Consider the following 23647-nt stretch of genomic DNA (forward strand, 5'->3'; position numbering starts at 1 on the left):
GGTGTCTGTGCCTCCCTAAAAGTTTCATCCTGTACATTCCCCATTTGTTATTTTCAGATTTCATAAAAGAAATCCCATTATTTTGAAGACAACTTATTAAATGACTCTTTAACTTTCTGCTAATTAAGTAACAGAAAGAAAAGTTTTCTGCGCATGTTGTTACGCACGAGCTTTCATTTAGGGCTCTGTCGGCCCATGGTCTGCAGATAGGTTACCAAAGGTATTCTCCTGAAAGCTTGTCAGTATGAATGAATATGTATACACTTTAGATATTTCGGGACATTTTCAAGCAATCTGCGACCAAAACCACGTGTTCCAGCTACTAGACAGCTGGTCGTTGCACACTAGCATTCTAGTTAAAAAATGTTGAGAAAAAAAATGGTTCAAATGGCTCTGAGCACTATGGGACTTAACATCTGTGGTCATCAGTCCCCTAGAACTTAGAACTACTTAAACCTAACTAACCTAAGGACATCACACACATCCATGCCCGAGGCAGGATTCGAACCTGCGACCGTAGCAGTCGCGCGGTTCCGGACTGAGCGCCTGAACCGCTAGACCACCGCGGCCGGCAATGTTGAGAAGACTGGTAGATGTTGTTAGGTGGCAGTAAGTAGAAGTAAATATCCTACCTCACAGCAACTGAGAGGACTTTCAGAAACGGAGGCGTTACAGAGTGAATCAACATGTGGCCTATTTCCTGTTACAGCATTTGCTGAGGGGCCCTGTTCTGGAAGGGTCGAGAAGTTCGTTGGGGTTTATCAGTAGCTTTATATGGCCACTACGCGGCTCATTACTGGAGGAAAAAAAGTAAAATATGTCTATTTCAATGAAATTTAATAAATACTGCAATAAACCAGTATGGGCTTTTTGTTTTACTACCGGAGGACAACATTTGTAATGGATTCGTGAGACTGCATTTCGACTTCTTGTTGACGACAAGGTGATTTATTAGAATAGAACACGTTAGGGCTGGAAATGGATTGGGAAGGTATACGGCCGGGGCCTGTTTGGGGGAACCACCCCAGAATTCGCTACAACTTAGTTAAGGAAAATGAAAGAGGGTGGCCGGACGTTGGTTTGAACGTCGCCTCCCGCCTTTTCCCCCGACCCTCCTTCCACCAAGTTGAAAATGATAGTCCAGTTCATTAACGACTGCCTCAACTCAGTCGGTATATTGTCTTATCTCACAGGAGTGCATGATGGTGACGTCTTCCAGTTTTGCACTTTAAGATCGGTCGTCAGTACTTTTAGTCCCAGCAGGATTCCAATGAACGTATTATGGTGCTTGAATCTCAAAGCAAACGTCAGAAACCTTACGTAAGCTTGATTTTAATTTCCTGCTACTTAGCAGCTTTCTTGAAAAAAAGAAAAAAAAGAGAGAGAAAATTGAAGCTATTGCCTAGGACTAATATTTTGGAAATTGTGGTACAGCGATAAGGTTTGGTAATTCTCTTTGCCTGATGCCAACAATTTTTCTCTGCGAACTTATTTCACTTCTGTGTTGCTCATTAACAAGGTGGAAACATTCAACTGGAGGCCATTCAGGGAGTCTGTGTTTCCATAACATCAGATACACAATTATAGTGGCTGCCATGTGCGCAAGCACAGTCTGGCGTCGTATTTATGTTCTACGTGATATGGGAACGGGTGAAATTTTATGTCGGTTCACAGACTACTCCTTCCGAATAGCACCATGTGAGGGGGTTGCCGAACCCAACGTCCCCACTCTATAGGCAGACCTTCGTTATGTCTCATGTCTCATGTGTTTCCAGATTATGGCACGCAATGAGTAAGCTCAGATTTTAATTTAGGACACTAACTGAAAGCAGTCAAGATATTTACGCCGTTACTTTTCTTCACCATCCCAGGCACGTTAAGGGGAGAAGAACATTCTGTTTAATATGCTTCGAACAGAATACTGCCGAGCTGAGCATAACTACGTAAGCATTCTTCGGTAACTGGAATTGGAGCCGGAGGCAGTTCGAAACAAAAAGTTCGCTTTTCCTTATTTGAGACTACCCTGGCAAAGACTTCATGTTGTCTTGCTAAGCGCCCCGCGTGACACTATTTATCCGAGACACTGTTTTAACAAGCACCGCTGACTACCATATCTCTTGTCCTGTGTAGAGGCTTAGTGTTGAATAGTGTATCGGCGAATGCAAGGAGTAAGTTTACCGCAATAGGATCCTTGTACGAGGACGTGACGAAACGTAAAATGTTCAATTTTTGTATTTGAAAATTGTTAGAGGTTTAGAAATAAAACACAGTAACACTCTACATCCTTATTCTTCATGTCCATACATTTACATCTCAACATAGTCACCCTGGTGACGAATACGTTTCTCCGAACGAGACACCTGTTTGCTGATACCGTCACTGTAGAATATCTGACGTCGTTGACGGAACCACAACCTCATCTACGCTTATACCCCTTCATCAATATGAAAGTGTAGCCGTCCACGGCTTTCTTTAAGTTTTGAAAACAGATGAAAATCGGCTGCGGTCAGGTCTGGACTGTATGGAGGATGGTTGCTGACAGTGAGCCCCAGGCGTCGGATTGTTGCAGATGTGTCAGCGCCCATGTGTGGTCTGGCAGGCATTGTCGCCCTGAAGGAGAGGATGCACCATGTGCGAACGAATCTTCAAATTCGAAACTCGATTACAGCACGTTGTTTCTCACTCACTGACGTAGTTACGTTACACACCGCCATGTTACAACGTTACAATTTGGAGCCCTCTATCGGCAGAAGGGAAACTCGAGCCAGTAATACGTATGACATATAATATCTGAACCGATATTAAGAACAGAATAAAAATTTCGGAGGCAACACTTTTCAGCAAGCTCTAGTTAAAATATTTTTGATATTATTGTAGCGCTAGACTTGAGCAAAAACTCGAACTCTGGGCGAGGCCCTCTCTCCTCTTGGCCGGGAGCAATTCCGTGTCGTTACGCTGCCAGAGATTGTGACGATGTACTTAATGCCGATGGTACCCGCTGGATCGAAAGTAAATGGGCGAATTTCTCTGTAGTCTTTCAAAGTAGAGAACCCGCTTCCATTCACCACGAAGAGTGTAGCCGCTTTCGATTTAATATTATTTTTGCACATTCCGATGGTGTCTGTGGGTTCTTTGATAACCGAGTCCTAGTATGTTGATGCGTGGGACATGTATTTTCTTTTCACACACGTAATTATATGTTTATCGTCAGGTAGAATCATGAACAGGAAAGGTGTTAGATTTATTTTCTGATTACCCAGAAGACACTACATCCTGCGCCTGGTCTTGGCAGCAGATGCATGGAATCTACAACATTCCTGAAAACAACCAGATCGCTCAGTCAAGCTGCTCAGTTTCCACACGTTGTGTAGAACATCGGCAGCACGTAAAGAATCGAAATAGAAATAAATACCAGTGGTAACTGAACACAGCCCCACAAAGAAACGTATGAAATTGTTTGGTGAAACAAAAATGTTGTTCCACGTATCAACTTGCTAGGAATTGGTCAACAAAGGAGTGATCGGTATAGGAATGTAGATCAGTAATATTAACGGGACAGTAGCTATACAATTAGCGTTAAGTTGAAGTGTACGCTTCACGTTCACAGCCTACAGAAAAAATTGCTTTGTTATTTACATTCCAATGGACACCACAAACACAGCAGACATTGGCACAACTTCTGGCAGCATGATTGTGTGTTGTTCCTATTAAAAGCAGGTTATCGTCGACGGTTCGATGTTCGATAACCACAGCAAGAATACTCTGAACATTGGAGCTGTGCATTACATAGAGGCGTTTACCTGTCTGTTAAATGTGAAGCCAACACACGAAAGCGTTACAATTTCCAAAGAACAGTGTCTTCCGTGACACGACGTATTTCTCAAAAATAAATATAAAATATTTCAACATAATACAGACATTTTCACATCAAGTGGCACAATATGTCTTTGTTGTCAGTGCTTTATATAAATTTCACGTTTTTTTGTCAATTTAATTATCTTTTGTTTCTTTTAGAGAGTTTAGATACAGCATTTGAATGTCATTTTCTTCTTCTTGTTCACCATCTTCTCGGCCACTATCTTGCCTCCGCTACTGCCCTGCTGTGTTCGTGCCTTCAGTTTCTTCATCAGCAGCCTCTCCTGGTTTTACTCGATACAGAATATAATGTTTAAGAATTTCAGTGAATGGCTGTTCTGATCTCGCAGTGCCAGAGAGTATGCGACAAAATTGAGTAAAATGGCCACCCACAGGTGCGTCGTCCACATCAGGTGCTTCATTTGTTTTTCCACCCAATATGTTTCTGTATACAGTATCAATGGCAAGAACACCAATGTCACTAGAGGCAGCCAACATCACCAGTCAACCTGACAGAAACGGCTATAACGGCATTCTTATATCCACCCGAGCCTTTATATATTTCCTTTTCTTCTCTTCTTTTTTTTCCAACTCGTATTTTCGTTAGCTCCAGTGATGACATATAGTTTGCATATTTTCGCCTGTATTTAGCGTCTTTAGTTAGTAGTTATGCCTAAGTTGCGACATGTGCTTGGATATGATCCCTCTTCCTGGTCATTGGTTAAGGAGATACCACAGTTGAATGCATGAAATATAGGTGAGTTTAGTGATTTGTGTTTCAAGTAAAATAGATAGTAATGCTAAATATGATGACACTGTAACAGTGGGTAGGTGGTGATTTTATTGTTTTGATGGTGCCACCAGACTAACCCTGCTATGAATTACCAACCTCCGATCTTCCAGAAAAATTATTTATCTCATATAAACTGGTTAATGTTCCCACATAATCCACTCGGGATCAGTGAGTTGAAGACTAATCCTATTTAAATACGAGTAGTAGGATGCCATCGAGATATTTATTACAAAAACATCAAGGAAACTGCATAATGGAATTTGCACATTTACAACATTCAATTAAGCCCACTCCTTAGTCTAAATTTAAGAAGTTTAAGACTGACACAAGACCTATCTCCTATGCAGAAATTGCGCCCCCCCCCCCACCTCCCATCTTGACAAAAGGGACACTTACAAGCTTTATACTGTGTGGTCTCATTGCTAGTAAAATCCTCCACCCTCACTGACGCTGACAACAGAGAGCTCAGAGAACAATCTCGTGGAACTGAATAATACATTTACTGTTACAGTTCCTTATTTCTCAAGCTGTGGTGCGTATATCATCATAAACAGACGAGTGGAGCGCACGTCAGCCACATAGATCTTCAGAAGCCTGTGGTCGGCGTGAAAATAATGTGTGATTTGCTGATGTGAACTTAACTAAACAGACGACATCTAGATGCATCCGAAAACTCCTAAATTCCAGTTGACTCAAGTACAGGGTCCGTTCACGAATCAAGACAATCTGTTTACACACTTGCCAAGAATAGACACTTGGCTCAAGTGTGCAGTCATAAGTGACCACTTTGGAATGCCGAAAGCTCCACAGGGAAGCACAGATTTGTCCCTCTGCTTACAGAGAAACAAAATAATTCTCCATGTTGCACAATCGGCACTGTCCCAGACTATGTTTGCAAATCATCACTGGATGCTTTGCCAGCAATGCCTCGAAAAAATAATACACTCTCCAGCAATGGGTGAGGCTGGACACCTACCACAGAGTCCTTGACACCTTCTGCCTCAGTATTAGTAAATCTCGGTGCACTGATTTGAGCTCTAGACATCCAACCTGATTTCCTCCCACTCTTTCTAGACATGAAACTGCTGACCAACTCTGAGCAGTTCTTACAAAAATGTTGTACAAGCTTCTCGAACAATTTAAAGCAACGCCCAACAGGAGGGCTTAGAAAATCGCAAGCTCTCCTGGAAACTGCGGCAATAAAGTGCTGCAGGTTCTGCGTTGGAAGAACTGTTAACTGTTGACTCCTGGACGCCTGTGTGGCGACGGGAGACACTTTCCTAAAAGGTGAAATAAAAAAAAAACTGCGGGATATTTTTGTGAGAGCCTTCTCTGAGCTGCGTGTCTCTGTCCCACAGGTGGGAGGAACAGCCCGCACGTGTGTGGCGCCCACGCCCGCGGCGGAGGCGGAGCTGGCAGGCCAGGCACATGTCGATGCAGAGGGCGGAGCTCCGCAACCACCCCAGGGTGGCGGAGGCGTGGAGGCGGCGGGCGGCGGCGGCGGTGGCGGCAGGTGGGGGCGGCGGCGCGGCTTCCAGAAGGCACCCGCTGCTAGACGGTCTGCTGAGGAGGCTGTACCTGCCTACCCTGGTCGCAGTGCTCATTTTCCTGGTCATCTACGTTCTGAAGAAGACTTGCGCCTCACTGGTGCGTCGTTATTAATTAACTGAAGATTTAAATTCTGGTTAGAGTCACCATCGATCTGAGTTCAGGTCTCCTCTGCGCTTGGGTACCTTGTCCAGCATATACAGAGACAAGAGCTTCAGCAGTGACAACGATCTCCTTGCTGGAGGGAAATGAAGGGACTTGCCAATTATGTAGCCGTCGATGTGTGTAGACGTCGGGAGGGGCAGTGCAGACGATAAGTGGATGTATGTGTGTTTCAAAATATTTGCATGTACCTTTGTACTCTCTTGGATCTATTAAAATAGTTCAGCTATAAAAGTATTGAAATGTGTTATTTTGGATCCCTATTTTCCTTATCTCTATCCTATGGTTACCATGTCTGGGAAATACCCTAATTCTTAACTCAGTACTCCACAATTGAAGTTTGTTTCTGTACTAGCATATGATACAATAATGAATGATGTGTTACTAATAAATCATTTGTAAAACAGTCACTTTAGTAAATTACCCATTCAGAAAACATTAAAGTTGTAAAAAAAAAGAGATGGCGGAATACTCTTATGGATTCCTATCCATGTTGTGGAAGGACTTGATACACCAGGTATGTTTAGAAAGAAAATGAAATACTGTTCTCTTGGTAAGGTATTGCCAACCTAGTTGATGTACAGTGAATGTTGTTTGCTGGTGAGCTGTAATATAGTAGTAAGTCGAATCAGCACTCTGAACACCACGTTTAGGGAATTATACAAAACGATTGGTGACGTTAAGAGAAAGTTATTCCCGTCCTGGTATTTATGTTATTTTAAACTTCAACGATTGAAAATAAAAAAATGCTGAATTAAATGAAATATGTAGACTGAAGAACTAAATCAGTTGAACTTGCGCTGTGAAGTAACTATCAATAGTCAGTTTTTGTTTTGTTATAGTGATGAAATTAATCTCAGTTTGTAGCGATCAAATTAGTGTCAATAACCATGTGCTTGCAATGATGGCGGGAGATAAGTATTATTTCTCGGTAGATAGTCATGATATATATAACATAAATATATAACATAAAAATACAAACATAAATATATAACATAAAACTTCAAATACAAAAACAAATAACGAATGCTAGAGTTTTCTCACCTGACAACGTAACAACATTTTAAGGAGGGTTTTAATGCTGAATATCGAAACTGTAAAAAATTATAAGCAATAAATGAATGCAGATCTCTATTACAACGCCATGTAACCGAGGAGCATAGTGGTAATTAGCGGCACTACAGGACACTTATAATAAGAAACTCTTGACAAATTTGTAAGTATACCTGTATGTAATAACTATTTTCAGATTGCTACTTTCACACTCCACCTCTTTTTCGTCAGTCTCTTTTTCGTCAGTTAAGTAAACTACACACGAAGATTCGCAAAGGAGCAGACGATTACTTGACGATATTTAGTGTCTAAATTGGAAAAACAAATTACCTATACGTGATATCACCGAAGAAGATCAAAGTATCTGGCACGAGGTAGTGGACTGAGACCTTTCGAAGCAACTAATTGTGAGGTGTGTTCTGAAGAGAACAGGTTCCAGAACGTATCAGTCTCAACTGACATATGGGTGCTATGGCTGCTAAGAGTAGATGCATTTCTGGTTTCTGAATCACTTGTTAATGACTTTGCGCAGATATCAAGTAAGAGTGCAGAAAAGTGAATGATGAAACAAAAGAATCGGTTTTCTAAAACTGTTAATAAAAGGATTGTGACAGAATGGTTAAAATTACATAAAGCTTACTGCATCAGTAGATCCATACATGGAAATTAAATTGCATATGTACCATATGGCGAACGAAGTTTTAAATAATTTAGTGAAACTGTCCTATAGATTGTGAGCTATAGTTTACTGTGGTACACGTCTGTTATATTGAGTGTGCCTTATCCAGCAAAATACTGTTCGCTGGGCACATATCACGGTGACAGCTGACCAACAGCAACGTTCCCACTTCACAACACCCTACATCTCACAGACACATCAGTTCAAGAGCACAACAGTTGAAAAATTCGATTAACTGGGGCATGTATAAAATCTGTATAGAAACACACCAAATGACAGATTTATCAATATGATATAGCCTATAGTATTTTCATTCAGATAACCACTTTGGAACGTTTTGCAACAGGTGTGATACACAAATCAATCCAGTAGCCCACATGTAGAACCATTTGTAAATAATATCATAATCTGTATTAATGGGAACAGAATGTTTATAATAAATGTTGTAGACTCATGAACAATACAAATTAAGAAGGTACTTAATGTCCAACCAGTTGGAATACACATAATTCGCTAAATATACGTCAGCTTATTCTCTCGACATGTTCACATGTAGACTGAAGTCCAAAACAGCTGTTCCAACGTTTATCCGAGGTATTACGAAAGACACTACCGCTTTATATAGAGATCACTGTTTATATCAATAACTGGTTTGTTTGTTTCATGTTCTGTGGATCATGTGCATGATAAATCGTAATGAAGTGGAATGAGTTAGTTTACATTCACATCACAGATTAATTTGTGTCTATGGCTACATGCTGAACTTTCATAAAAGTGTTTTAAAAAATACGTGGATGTGAGTTACTAATTCCTATCCATCACTTTTTACACATTGCATATAAGCTCTTCTATGGAATAAAAGAAGTTATCATGAATGAACAATTTCGGTGTGTTTTGAAATTTTATGTTGCTGTGTGTCATATAAGTTATCAAAAATTTTAGTTGCAACATTGTGTACCCCGTTTTGTGCTAAAGACCAACTGAGTGTGGAGTAATGAATATCATTTTTCCTACTGGTACCGTAATTATGTACATCATTGTTACTTTTGAAATGTAGTGGATTATTTACAACAAACTTCACAAGGAACTAAATATATTGTGAGCGGAAGTCAAAATGCCCAACTTCTTAAATAGATATTTACTAGGTGATCGCGGGTGAGCACCACATATTATTCTTACTGCCCATTTTTGGGCAACGAGGAGTTTCTTTCTTAAACCTGAGTTACCTCAGAAGATTAATCCATAGGACATTACAAAATGAAAATATGGCAAATATGTCAGCTTACAGATTTGTCGCTACCCAAGGTTTGCAATGATTCTATGTGCAAGAGTGGCTGAACCAAGTTGTTTTAAGAGTTCCAAAATTTGCTTACTCCAATTTAAATTCTCATCAGTATGGACACTTAGGAATCTTAACACTGAGGGTTTGACTGTTCGCTGTAAGCCAGACAATGAAATGCGTACTTTTAAGAACATTGTTTACCGTTTCTTCTGTTTCTGTATATAAGCTTGGATTCATTACAATACCACTGCCGCCTGCAAAAAAAAAAAAAAAAAAAAATAGAAAAACTAATTCTACTTCTTATATATTGGACGGGAGATCGTTTACACTTATGAGAAACCATAGCGTACCTAAGTTTGAGCCTTGGGCAGCCCTATATGTGAGTTCTTCCCTCTCAGAGTAATGTTCACAGATTACACGCTTGAATTACTGAGTGCAATTTTCAGCATTATTTTGATTAGTTATGATATTATTTATTGTTTGGCAATACCATCAATCCAATAAACATTCATTTTATCCTGAAGAATATTGTGATTCACGCAGTAACATGCCTTAGATGGGCCGCAGAAAATAGTATCTGGCGCTATTTTCTTATTTAATGTTTGTAAAATTTGGCGAATGAACATATAAATAGCATTACCGGTGGAGCAAGCATAATGAAATAAAAACTGTGACTTGCGAATGATATTATTATTTCTCAGGTTAAATAATATTATAAAATACATCATCATCTCATAGTTTTTGGAAAATGATTTCTGTATAGAAACAGGTCGGTAGTTACAGAAATCTCTCCTAACACCTTTTTCAATAGAGGGATTTGGAAATGGCACATTATAATGTATACCTATGCATTATAAGTTGTTCTCTGCTCATGGTGTAAGCAACAGGATAATTAGATGCTCAATTTTCAAAATACAGCACTCATAACATTAGTTACAATGTCATAGCTATCTAAACCTAATAACATGAATGTCGAATGTAGATTAGACAGAGCTAGCAGTATAAAACGTGATTTGTATAACCAGGGTTGAACAATACTACATGAACTGCATATATATCTAAAAACACTATTAAGCGCATATCAATGTTACAAAACGTAGAATATCACCAATCGAGATAAAGAGGGGAAATTAACGATACAGGAAAGGAGTGGGCATTGTCACAGCTTCCTTTCCGAGTTACCATACACGTGACATCGGTCACAAAGACCTCATTGTTAAATAAACCTAATGACAGGTATGTCCACTCTGTTTTGCGACTTTCATTAATGCCTTTGAGCAGCGACTACCTATAACGTAACGTAGCTAAAATATAAATTTATACTAATCTATTCTTCGTGTACCGCGCCTTCGTTGTGAACAAAACGAAATAATGTACAGTAAAGTGGATTGTTACACGGAATGGGGAGCAGGAGACGGGAGAGGGAGTATATATATAGTGAGAATATCATTCATATTGTATGGCAAAAAAAGTGGAAAATCACCAGATACAGAGGGAGAGACTCCACATAAGCCAATGTGCTGACGTATTTACATAAACTGTCAAGGACATCATTCATTTTCATATCGTAATAGTGAATAAGCTCGCCAGTAGAAAGGGTGGAGGGGGGAGGAGAAAAGAAGCCACAACATGCTTAGATAAAAGTCCGTTAGACTGGAAAATAGAACTCAGTAGTAAGTTAAAAGAAATCTACTTAAATATAATAACATTAGTGGTGGGTAAACATGGTCCATTATTGAAAGCTGACTCTATTTTCCAATTATTTTAGCCTTCGAGTTACAATATATTCCCAATCCGATGGTTTGGCTATATGTTGTTGTATCAGAAAATGTCTACAGAGCCTATCAGAAAACAACAAGTGTTCACACAGACGTACCACAGGCGAGCGCTTCACGGTAATAAGTTGGTTAAATGGACTTTCCACCTGTCGTGTTTCCGACTCTTTGGGGCTGCCGCAGGTACCAGAGCCTCTCCCACTGCAGATTTACGTCAGTCGGCCAGCAACGGCGGATATCTCATTGCCGTCAGTCGCGCAGTGGCCTTGTCGAAGGTCTTCGTTTCCGTATAGTTTCGGAGGCCTTAAGCACGTAAGATCTGGACACTATGGGTAATGGAAATAATTGCAACAACTAAAGGGAAGCACTGTCTTCTCAAGAATACTCATTGTCACCAAATGCACAGCAAATATGATGAGTATACGAGCTATCTGTTTTGTAAATTCCGAACGGAATAAGTGCCGAGACCGTTTAAAAACTGGCAGAATCATTGCTAAAGAGCAGCATTCTTGCCCACCTGACGAAGCAGATGTGCAGATTAAGAAACGATTGCATAGCTGCAGGGAAAGAGTCACGAAGAAAACAAAGTGCCTCTGTTCCATATTTTTAGAGAGCAGTTTCGAGATTTGAAGGTAAAGGTGTAGATTTTTTCGCAGATGAGACAAACCATGAGAATTCCAAAACTGTGTTGTGTAAAGCAAGAAGGGAAACTATTGAGACGAACCATAACGCTGGTATCAGTTCCAAGCTTCAACAGGGTGAAAACATTTTGAAATTTCCTTACGGTATCACTTTTTCGAAAACTGAGGATAGGTCTGTTCCTTATAAAAGAATCCTGATGTTCGATTGTGAAGAAGCAAAACTAAATCCCGCGTGAAAATGGAACAGTTCTTACGGACACAATATTGCAGAGTTGTTCTAAATGGTTCAAACAAATGTACACGAACACAAATAATGGTTCAAATGGCTCTGAGCACTATGGGACTCAACATCTGTGGTCATCAGTCGCCTAGAACTTAGAACTACTTAAACCTAACTAACCTAAGGACAGCACACAACACCCAGTCATCACGAGGCAGAGAAAATCCCTGACCCCGCCGGGAATCGAACCCGGGAACGGGAAGCAAGAACGCTACCGCACGACAACGAGCTGCGGTCACACCAACACACTGCCATCAGAAGCACAGAAGAAGTGAGGCTGGTATTACCTCTTTTCTTTGCTTTGCTACCGGACAAAAGTCAAAATACACATGAAAGACTTCTTTCTGGATTGAAAAATAAGATGCATTTATCGTCACCGAAAACTGCGGTGCTACACTTTGAAATGGCTACAGTTAAAGCTATGAGAATAGTGTTCCCAGAAACATCCCTTTCAAGTTGTAATTTTCACTTCAACCATTACCTGTGCAAGAAAATGCAAGAACTGGGATGAACGGAGGGCTGCAGAGATATTGAAAAGTCCGACTGTTCTACCGCAAGTGTGACGCAGTTTTACATTTACTAGTAAAACGAGTTGATGAAGTCGAATTTATATGTGGAATATTTTTAACCAATAGCACAAGACTATGATTACTGTCGAAGGCTGGCACAGGAAGCCGGCCGAAGTAGCCGTGCGGTTAAAGGCGCTGCAGTCTGGAACCGCAAGACCGCTACGGTCGCAGGTTCGAATCCTGCCTCGGGCATGGATGTTTGTGATGTCCTTAGGTTAGTTAGGTTTAACTAGTTCTAAGTTCTAGGGGACTAATGACCTCAGCAGTTGAGTCCCATAGTGCTCAGAGCCATTTGAACCAATCTGGCACAGGAAATTAAACTCCTCAGTAAATCAATAGGTTCGAACTTATTTTTTCTGAAAAATAAACTGAAGAAGGAAGGAATGAATGTTATATTTGATATTACAAATCATTCCATTGGCCAACCACTTCAAAAAAAGAAGAAAATAAATTCAATTGTGTGTGAGTTCCTAAGGGACCAAACTGCTGAGGTCATTGGACCCTAGCCTTACACACTACTTAAACTAACTGAAAGTAAGTTAATGCTAAGAACAACACACACATACACACACACACACACACACACACACTTGCCCGAGGGAGGACTCGAACCTCCGGCGGTAGGGGCCGTGCAATCCGCGACATGGCGCCTCAATGCGCACGACCACTCAGCGCGGCTAGAAGAAGAAAGAGACACTGGAGGAAAATACGAAAACTCCATAAACAAAACACATCACCGTGCTTAATACGGTGTAGGAAAACCGTTGGAATTTGAAATAGCTTCCAGTCGTCTCGGAATGGAGGAATACATGTCCTGTTTGGTTCTCAATGGAATCTTATAGCAGTCTTACACCAAAATAGTGATAAGTTCACATAACAATGATAGAGGCGGATAGCAATCGTGCACCTGTCACTCAGAAATAGACAGCAATATCTCAAGAGAATGACCGTGGTGGTCAGAGGACATTGCGAGAATATATCTCCGTGCTCACAAAACGAGTCCTGGATGATGCGAACTGTGTTAACACAGCATCACCAATGGGCAACAAACAAGAGATGGATCTGATCAGGCAAAGTGGTCACAGTAATATGACCTCGTAAAGTAGTCATGGGGCCTATAAAACACCACGAATATTGGCGCCCAAATCTAGACCCAACCTCCGCCGTGTTTCTATCTTTGGACGTTAACTAGGCCAGAAGTTGGGAACAGTTCGAAACAAGAGTCATTGGATCCAATGAAATTTCTCCATTGGTGCATAGTACATGTTTCATGGCTTCGGCACCATGTTTTCTTGGTACGAGCTTCTGCATAACTGAATGTGTGGCTATGAAATTCCGGCTCGCTCTGAAACTGCTTGCTAATGGAGCTCCGTCTTTGTTGTTTCGCTGCTGACAGGGTATGCAAGTGCGACATTCAGTCCTACAGCAACTTTTGCAGCTGTCGTCCTCTTATTCTGCGTCAGTACGAGCTTCTGCATAACTGAATGTGTGGCTACGAACTTCCGGCTCGCTCTGAAAGTGCTTGCTAATGGAGCTCCGTCTATGTTGTTTCGCTGCTGACAGGGTATGCAAGTGCGACATTCAGTCCTACAGCAACTTTTGCAGCTGTCATTCTCTTATTCTGCGTCACAATCCTTTCCATTGACCGTGTGTCAAGGTCACGCAACATCCACATTTACCCGCGTTGTGACATAGCACATGAAGTTTTCCCACTTTCCTGGCATACGTTATAAAGCTTCGGTACGGTGTCTCTTAAAACACGAAACACTTTAGCCATCTTGGTTATGGAAACATCCACCATATGAGCACCAACAATTTGCCGATGTTCGAATCCACTTAGGTCCGCAATAAAGCTTTCACAATTCACAGTACACTGTTCAGAATGCAACCGACGCTTGCAACGTATTAAAGATATTGCACAGATGCCTTTCGTAGGCAAATACTGTACAGCAGTGCAATCTGCAGGATTGCGTAGTATCTGCATTTATGTTCAAGCATTCAATTCTTTTATCCGTATCTTGTATAACGACTGGCGGGATTTAATATGTTTAAAATCTCTGGATTTCCTAAAAAAATTGAGTGCGAAATTAAAATTCATAAAATGAGACAAGATGTGTAATCACTTGCTACAATAATGTCACAGAAAGAAAAAAAACATAGAAATTTAAAAACAAAAAAAACATTAATTAAAAAAAAGCATTCATCAATTACCCACAGCCACTCCAAAACAACAAATGCATTTGCAGGAGCGCTGGCTACCGTGGCCGTCGTCATCATGTTTCCCTTCATGTCACTGTGTCGTCACGTTTATAAAACGGAAGTTTCTGCCACTGTTGCAAGTTGTCTTCATCAGTAAATTATATGAGCGATCATTATTTGTTTTTACATGCATTTAAAAATATTTAAAAAATTTTAATTGCATGTATCGCAATAAGATAAACAGTTTCGGTTGAAGTAATCAACCATCTTCAGATCTCCAAAGAATAAGTAAAATTGCTGTAATTGAAAAGGTCTATTTATATTGATGGTGTTCCAGTAAAGACATTTTCACCACAATATTTTAGCTAACACTAAGAACATAACCAGCGTGATGAGTCATTACTGTTAAGCTTATGTGAAATGGATGAGAACCCACATCTCCATAGGAGGAAGCATTTACATCATAGATATGTAATACGCATATTTCATATAACAGCTGAAACTGAAGAACACATTCGTTAAAATAGACCATATCAACAGATGAGCAACACAGTGATGCTGAATCTATAAACGTAAGAAAGTAAGAACGACATTACTCAGAACATGAAGAAATAAAATAGATCGGAAAGAAATAGACAGTTATAAAAGCAAACGTACAATGCAGGATGAAAACGCTCACAAGTATGAGATGAAAGTCTGTGCACTGCATCGTTATGTGAAATAATTTGTCAGTTACCTATAATATACAGACGTGCAAGCAGTTCAGAGTTGGCGGCGACCTGTTCGAAGGAATACTACAAACTAAAAGCTTGATATACTTGCGTAAGTATACGTCTTCCACAAGTGGCCCATCGCGGCCATCCGACCGCCGTGTCATACTCAGTTGAGGATGCGGATAGGAGGGACGTGTGGTCAGCAAACCGCTCTCCCGGTCGTTATGATGGTTTTCTGTGACCGGAGCCGCTACTATTCGGTCGAGTAGCTCCTCAATTGGCATCACGAGGCTGAGTGCACCCCAAAAAATGGCAACAGCGCATGGCGGCCCGGATGCGTACTTGCACAACAGTCACACGTTAAACAATGGGAAATAAAGCTAATAACAGTGAATTAAAGAACATAAATCAAAGCATAAGAGAATATACAAATGTAGACATATAATCGTAAAAAATAAATAATTTATAAGACAGAATAATATAAATTTGTATTTCTGTTTGTTCTTCGTCGTTTTGTCCTTCTCTTGCATTTATAAGTCCAGAAACATAATTGCTCCTCTGTTCATATGGCCTAATTTTAACGAACGTATCTCGTTCATGATATTTCAATGTGTTACACAAATGTTCATTTGATATATTTTTGATGCGAATGCTTCCCGCTGTTCAGATGATTTGCCTTATCGATTTCATATAGGATTAATACTAATTCCTCACCAAACTAGGTATATTCTATCTCTTAAGGACTGTGATACAGGTTTTGTGGAAAACCATCAATATTAAAAAAAAGAAAAGGAAAAAACTTGTTCAAAAAATGGTTCAAATGGCTCGGAGCACTATGGGACTCAACTGCTGTGGTCATAAGTCCCCTAGAACTTAGAACTAATTAAACCTAACTAACCTAAGGACAGCACACAACACCCAGCCATCACGAGGCAGAGAAAATCCCTGACCCCGCCGGGAATCGAACCCGGGAACCCGGGCGTGGGAAGCGAGAACGCTACCGCACGACCACGAGATGCGGGCAAAAAAAAAAAAAAAAAAAAAAAAAAAAATTGTTACCTAACTATTTTTATGTAAATGCGATCTAGGCAGTAAAACGTTTTGAGTAGTATTTTAGAAACATTTATACACGCAGATTTTTATCTTGAGACAACGAAAAATCTAAAATATTGCGAATAGCATTAAAAACCGGAAAAATGCGTGTCCATCACTTTTTTGAATGCTATCTGCCGATCCCAATGTTCACGTTCGTGCCCCACCCACAAGGGGACGGACGGGGAGCGACTGTCAAGTCTTAAATAGAAAGATACAGTTTTTATTCTGGAATCAAATTGAACGTGAAAAAATACGAGTATTTACTAGTTCTATGTAACACTTTAGTCGTCGTGCGTAGATGCCTCTGTAATCGTCAAACAGCACAACTGAGTTCCAAAACACTATTGTCTCGAGAAACACGGTCTGGATGAAAAACATAAAAAAATACGTATGTGTTAAAAGATTCAGTGTTTTTCAATTTCCACCGTGTAGCTGTTCACTCATTCATTATCTGACTTGATCTTATTTTGTTCATATCGTCCCCCATTTCTTAAATACGCTCCTTCACAACCTGACTGCAATATTCGTTAGAATGCAAGCTGTTACAATAGAAGAGAAAACTGAAATGGTTTATATTTATGGAGAAATATGCTGATATGCCGATAATGCTATAACCGTTAATGCTCATTATTTTTCAGACAGGGTGCGACGTTACTTTTCGTCGGGCTGTTCAACAGTTCTCCATCATGGAAACTTTACAGCCGCTAAAAACGAACCGTTAAAAAACAGTTGCTGGGGAGAGTAATGAACTTGCTCATCACTCAGCAGTTAAGTCTTGAATAGGTAACTATACTACTGTTTTCCGATTCTTGAAACGTTGAAGACATCATTCGTTTCATATTTCCCTCCATCAGGATCTTCATGGCAAGGGTTTCCAGAACCATATCACAACTTGCCAGTTGTTGCTTTAACAAACACGAAGAGAGAGTTTCTTTGCTCCATTATTGTTCTCCGACGAGTGAACCTTCGGAAACCACGGTACGACTAATAGACACAACATTTATTACTGGAAAGTGGAAGTAGACTACGGTTACGCGAAGGTGAATATCAGGGCCCTTGGAATGTGAATGGTTGGGGAGAAACTCATTCGTCCATTCTTTATCGATGGCACCTTAAATGATGATAAATATCGAACGTTCTGTGAGGACGATCTTCCAGTACTGCTGGCGGACATTCCGTTGGACTTGTGACAACCTATGTACGTTCAGCATGGTGGGTGTCCAGCACATTACTCTGTCATAGCACGGAAAGTATTAGATCGCACGTACAATCGTCGGTGGATCGCGAGAGGCAGTCCAGTGTTCTAACCAGCAAGACCGCCAGGTCCTCCTTTCTTGACTTTTGTTTCTGAGTTTGCTTGAAGAATGAAGTTTATAATAAAGTGATAACAACGCGCGCTAACACGATTAAGCGTATCACCAACGTATGTCAGCAGATTACATCGTAAACACTTCTCAGCTGCGCCGATTATTCCATGTGTACACAAAAAAGTGCTTCGAAGTGGGCGGCTACATTTTTGAGCACGTACTATGAAATAATTCTTATAAACAAAGTGAGAGGACACACCTCTAACATATTTTCACAATTACTGAATACGTCTGGATTTCTTTCTCTGATCCAGCTCATTTTTCTCTGGATAATGCCGTTTTGGAAGTCAATTGTGTTATTTGTCGATTGCAGCGCCATCTACCGTGCAAATGACGGAAGTGTTACATACAAAATGGTTCAAATGGCTCTGAGCACTATGCGACTTAACTTCTGAGGTCATTAGTCGCCTAGAACTTAGAACTAATTAAACCTAACTAACCTAAGGACATCACACACATCCATGCCCGAGGCAGGATTCGAACCTGCGACCGGAGCCGTCGCTCGGCTCCAGACTGTAGCGCCTAGAACCGCACGGCCACTCCGGCCGGCGTTACATACAAAAGCTACGTATTTTTTCCCATAGAATCCCAGTCAACAATAAAAATTCAATGTTTCTACTTAAAATTTCTAAGTTCCCCCCGATCCACCCCTGGAGAATGGGGCACGATCAATGTTGGTATCGCCGGACAGCATTTTTTAAAACAGTGAACATGTATTTTTCCGTTTTTTTTTTTTAATTCAATGCGTAGTTTTTGCGATTTTTCGTTGTCTCTAGATAAAAACTCACGCAGCATTAAAAATTTTTTTTGAGATCGCTTCTCCCTATCCTGACCGAGCGAGGTGGCGCAGTGGTTAGACACTGGACTCGCATTCGGGAGGATGACGGTTCAATCCCGCGTCCGGTCATCCTGATTTAGGTTTTCCGTGATTTCCCTAAATCGCTCCAGGCAAATGCCGGGATGGTTCCTTTCAAAGGGCACGGCCGACTTCCTTCCCCATCCTTCCCTAATCCGATGAGACCGATGACCTCGCTGTCTGGTCTCCTTCCCCAAACCAACCAACCAATCTCCCTATCCTGATAGTGTCAGCTTCCAGACGAAACGAATAATTTGATATGGAACTCTTGTTGTCTATCAAGTCGTGAAACAGCCTCAAACTGGCCTACACTAAAGCGCATGCGCACCGTTCAGTATTTAGAGTATCCACTCACCCACTTACGGCACCCGCCTAATTGGTCAGATTATTGAAGCTCCTCAACTCTGCAGCCAACACAGTCACTCGCTCGTGCTCCACTAACAATTCAGCCTCTGCTAACCAAAGAATACTTATCATTCAAGTGTTCAGGCATCCAAAGAGGCTCATTCTGGCAAACATTTTAAAGAAACTGCCATTTTTCGTGATATACAGCGTGTTTATTTTAACTGGACACAACTGAATAGTAACTCGGAAACTACACAGAGGACATGTGTTTGTGCTACAAGAGGCCGCCTCCTAACCTCCCATTCTACGTGCGATGGAGTCAACTTTGTTTTTTTCGAATGGGAACTCCCCATTTTTATTGCATATTCGGATTATACCCAAAAATATTCGGACGGTTAACTGAAACCATCGTTTCTCATTCGTTGTAGGTGTGCGCTGTAATCGACAAGTATCAATTATGCCAGTTTTTGCAGTTGAGAACCGATGAAATTGATCCACATTGCTGGCAAATAAGCTACTTGTATGGTAACAAAGTCCCCTTTACTAATATTAACTTTTTTCTAAGAACATTTTTTTCCGTACGGTGCGTCGTTTTTGAGATATGCAGTTGCCTCATAATAAAGGAAATATCCCGTATACACCTTTCAACATGATCGGAAATGTTAACTACGTATCACGTGAACGCATCCTTTGCCATTCAGTTTAACGGAAAGCATTATGGCAAATATTTATTCAGTCTTCATAAAAAGAGGTTTGAGTGTAAAACATGGAAAGGATGAGATCAGTGGGCTGATCGTCACAGATATTCCAGCCATGTAATGCGTTTGTAGTCATCAACAACGCGACCACATGGCTTCCAAACAATCAGCCCTCTTGAGACGGTTTTTCAGTGTGGTCCATGGTCTCAGTTCAAAATGGTTCAAATGGCTCTGAGCACTATGAGACTTAACATCTGAGGTCATCAGTCCCCTAGAACTTAGAACTACTTAAACCTAACTAACCTAAGGACATTACACACATCCATGCCCGAGGCAGGATTCGAACCGGCGACCGTAGCGGTCGCGCGGTTCCAGACTGACGCGCCTAGAACCGCTCGGCCACACCGGCCGGCTATGGTCTCAGTAATTGATACTGAATATGGCAGTGCCAGTGAAGTTCCCACGTGGCCAACAGAGAGACGGAAGGACAGAGAGACAGCGGAGGGAACGAAGTACGTGGAGACGGTGGCGATGTGCTCATCCAGCCTTACTCTGATGGATTGTATCGTGCTACACGAAAAAAACACTCTCTAGCACAGTAGTCGGTTCTTAGATTTACTTGTGGGGGAGACTGAGTGCATACTTCAGCATACACATAACATTAGATTACTCTGTTGAATGGGATTTCTAGGCGAATTTCGATGGTGAAGTTTCTCGGGTAAGGGGTTGTTCTGCGGAAACGTTTGGACAAGTTTCCTATTCGTCATCTTCAGGTATATTGTCAGGGTCATATGCAGTTCGTATCTTTATAGACTAAATGAATTCGCAGTTACGAAGATGGACAATCATCAGCTGTAGAATGGAATGACAACAATGAAAATTATGTACTGGACCGGTACTCGAACCCGGATTTGACACTTATCGTGAGCGGCCTCATTTCGTTTATAGACGATGAACTATGTATTTCTCTGCGTCGTGTGCAACGGATGGATCAATTGCATGTCTCCGGACACCTTCCGCGACACACCTTCTGGAGCCACGCGGTTGGCCCAACCGTTGCAGACGGAGCAGAGGAATATGCGGTCCAGCGTCTATAAAGATGCGGACTGGACGTGAACCCGACACTTTGCCTGCACATGACTCGTAGGAAACTTCTCGAAACGTTGCCACATAACGACGCTTCCACTCAGCTGACTGCCCGAGAAGACTTCATCACTTTATTATATCTTGAACAAGATGGAATACTTACCTTTTTAAAAAATCCGTGCCCACAGGACAATCTCCGTATATTTGTTACTGTCACCGTACACTTACGTATCACTTGGTGAAGCACACAATAATAATCTCTTCTCCCAGTGTACAGTTCACTATAAACTCCTCTACCTAGTTCTGTCTACTGCAACTCATGCGCTCTCGGCTCTGCAGTGAGACGATGCTGTCGTCTTCGGCGATGACTGCAAAGTAGTTTGAGTGGCAGTCTGCTCTGACGTACGTGTCTTCAGCAGCGGCGGCGTGTGGAAACTCTTGCGTGTCTATGCTGGCGACTCTCTCTGTGCTTACTTGTGAGTTGCCAGCTTTCACAGGATACCTCGTTCTTCGGGGGATACCACAGACTGTGCATCGAGGTTTGCAGGTAAACCGGTGTGGATTGTACGCTGAGCGGCGATACCTGTGTAGCGAACAGGCCTATTAACTGTAACACGATACCCTGGGAAATCTTAAGTCACACTTTCATTCTACCTGTATTCGAGACTGGAATATACGAGTAGCCTACCTGAGAAGAGAACCTAAATCTTCCAGAAGGGGAGGAGGAAACGAAATGAAACTTCACCGGTTGAGATGGTATGTCAAGTTGCTTTAGTGGTTACGAAATCAAGTCCACTGTACAAAGAACTTGGCAGTATGAGTCCACTTACCAGTATGTCGTTGCACCACCTCTGGCGCGGATGCAGGCACTGATTCGGTTGGGAAGGGTGTCACAAAGCTGTTGTGTCCTCCCGTGAGGCAAACTGGCCCACAACTGTAGTAACAGGTCCTTCATGTGCTGGGTATCGGCACTGGAACAGTGTTGATCATCCGACATGGCCCTACACATGTTCTACTGAAAAGGGAACAGCGGATCTTGCTGGCCATGGGAGTACCTCATCATTACTCAGGCAGTTCAAATGGTTCAAATGGCTCTGAGCACTATGAGACTTAACATCTGAGGTCATCAGTCCCCTAGAACTTAGAACTACTTAAACCTAACTAACCTAAGGACACCACACACATCCATGCCCGACGCAGGATTCGAACCTGCGACCGTAGCGGTCGCGTGGTTCCAAACTGTAGCGCCTAGAACCGCTCGGCCACTTTGGCCGGCTCAGGCAGTTCACACAGACACATGACGTGTGCAGACGAACGTCACGGTGTTGAAAAATGGCATCTAAGTACTACGACATGAGAAGTAAGACACGTGGAATGAGGATCTATGTGACGTACCGTTGTGCGGCGTCAGAGCTCCCTCAATCATTACCAGCCGCGATCTGAAGTCGTACCCTATGGCTCCCCACATCATGCCGCCAGGACGAACACCACTCTCCTTTTCCAAACATTGAAAGAATGGGACCTTTCTCTTGACCATCCGACGATGGTCACACGAGATACGGCAGAACCGTAATTCAGTGCTGAACACAACGCGAGGCTGTTCATAAGCAACCAATATTTTCTGATCACGGCATCAAGCAGAACTCAGTCCCCTGTTCTATGGCCATAATAGTAGCCTATGCATGTGATGGTAATTCAGAAGTTGAGCTGCTAGTTGTCTCCGAGCAGTGGTTCTGGGAGACACAAAATGCTGCAGGGAGTTCACTACTTGTTCCTGGATTCCAGGAGCAGACATGAAGAGGTTACGATATGCTTGGTGCATCGTACAATGATCCTGTCTTGTGGAGATCAGATGTAGCCGACCGGAATCTGCCCTCACAAATGTTCAAATGTTCGTGAAAACTTATGGGACTTAACTGCTAAGGTCACCAGTCCCTAAGCTTACACACTACTTAACATAATTATCCTAAGGACAAACACACACATTCATGCCCGAGGGAGGACGCGAACCTCCGCCGGTACCAGCCGCACAGTCCATAACTGTAGCGCCCCAGACTGCTCGACTAATCCCGCGCGGCTGCCCTCACATTCCCAAGCAATCCTAACATTTGTCCACTGTCACATCCGCACAGTCCAAAATGTTCTAGATACTGAACGATTCGTCCAGCGGCAAAATGGAAAACTACAACAATTTAACTTTCGAACTCTGCCCCACTCTAGTACTCCCGCCGTTCCGAGTCCTTCACACCTGACTCTGTTCACCCCGCTTTGTATCCTACCAGACCAGGTAATAACACTAAGAACGAAGAGCAGTAATGCACTATGGTGGCAGTTCTACTTGAGACAGAGAACTGCAACATCTATCATTTGCATACTGGTATGTGTACGATGTTTGGTTGAAACCCGAACATGTCTTCCGAGTGCTTCGATTTTTTTGTCAGGCAGCGAATTTCCAATTCCTAAGTGCTTATTGAAATCTGACGCTACTGAGGTGACTATCAGCGCCCTCAGTGAGGTTTCTGTCTGATTTTTTGGAAATTTGTGGTAGGTTGCAACAGGACCAAACTGCTAAAGTCACCAGTCCCTAGACTTACGCAGTACTTAATCTAACTTACACAAATGACAACAAACACACCCATGCCCGAGACAGG

Source organism: Schistocerca nitens, chromosome 1 (assembly GCF_023898315.1).
Source record: "Schistocerca nitens isolate TAMUIC-IGC-003100 chromosome 1, iqSchNite1.1, whole genome shotgun sequence".
NCBI classification, from domain to species: domain Eukaryota; kingdom Metazoa; phylum Arthropoda; class Insecta; order Orthoptera; family Acrididae; genus Schistocerca; species Schistocerca nitens.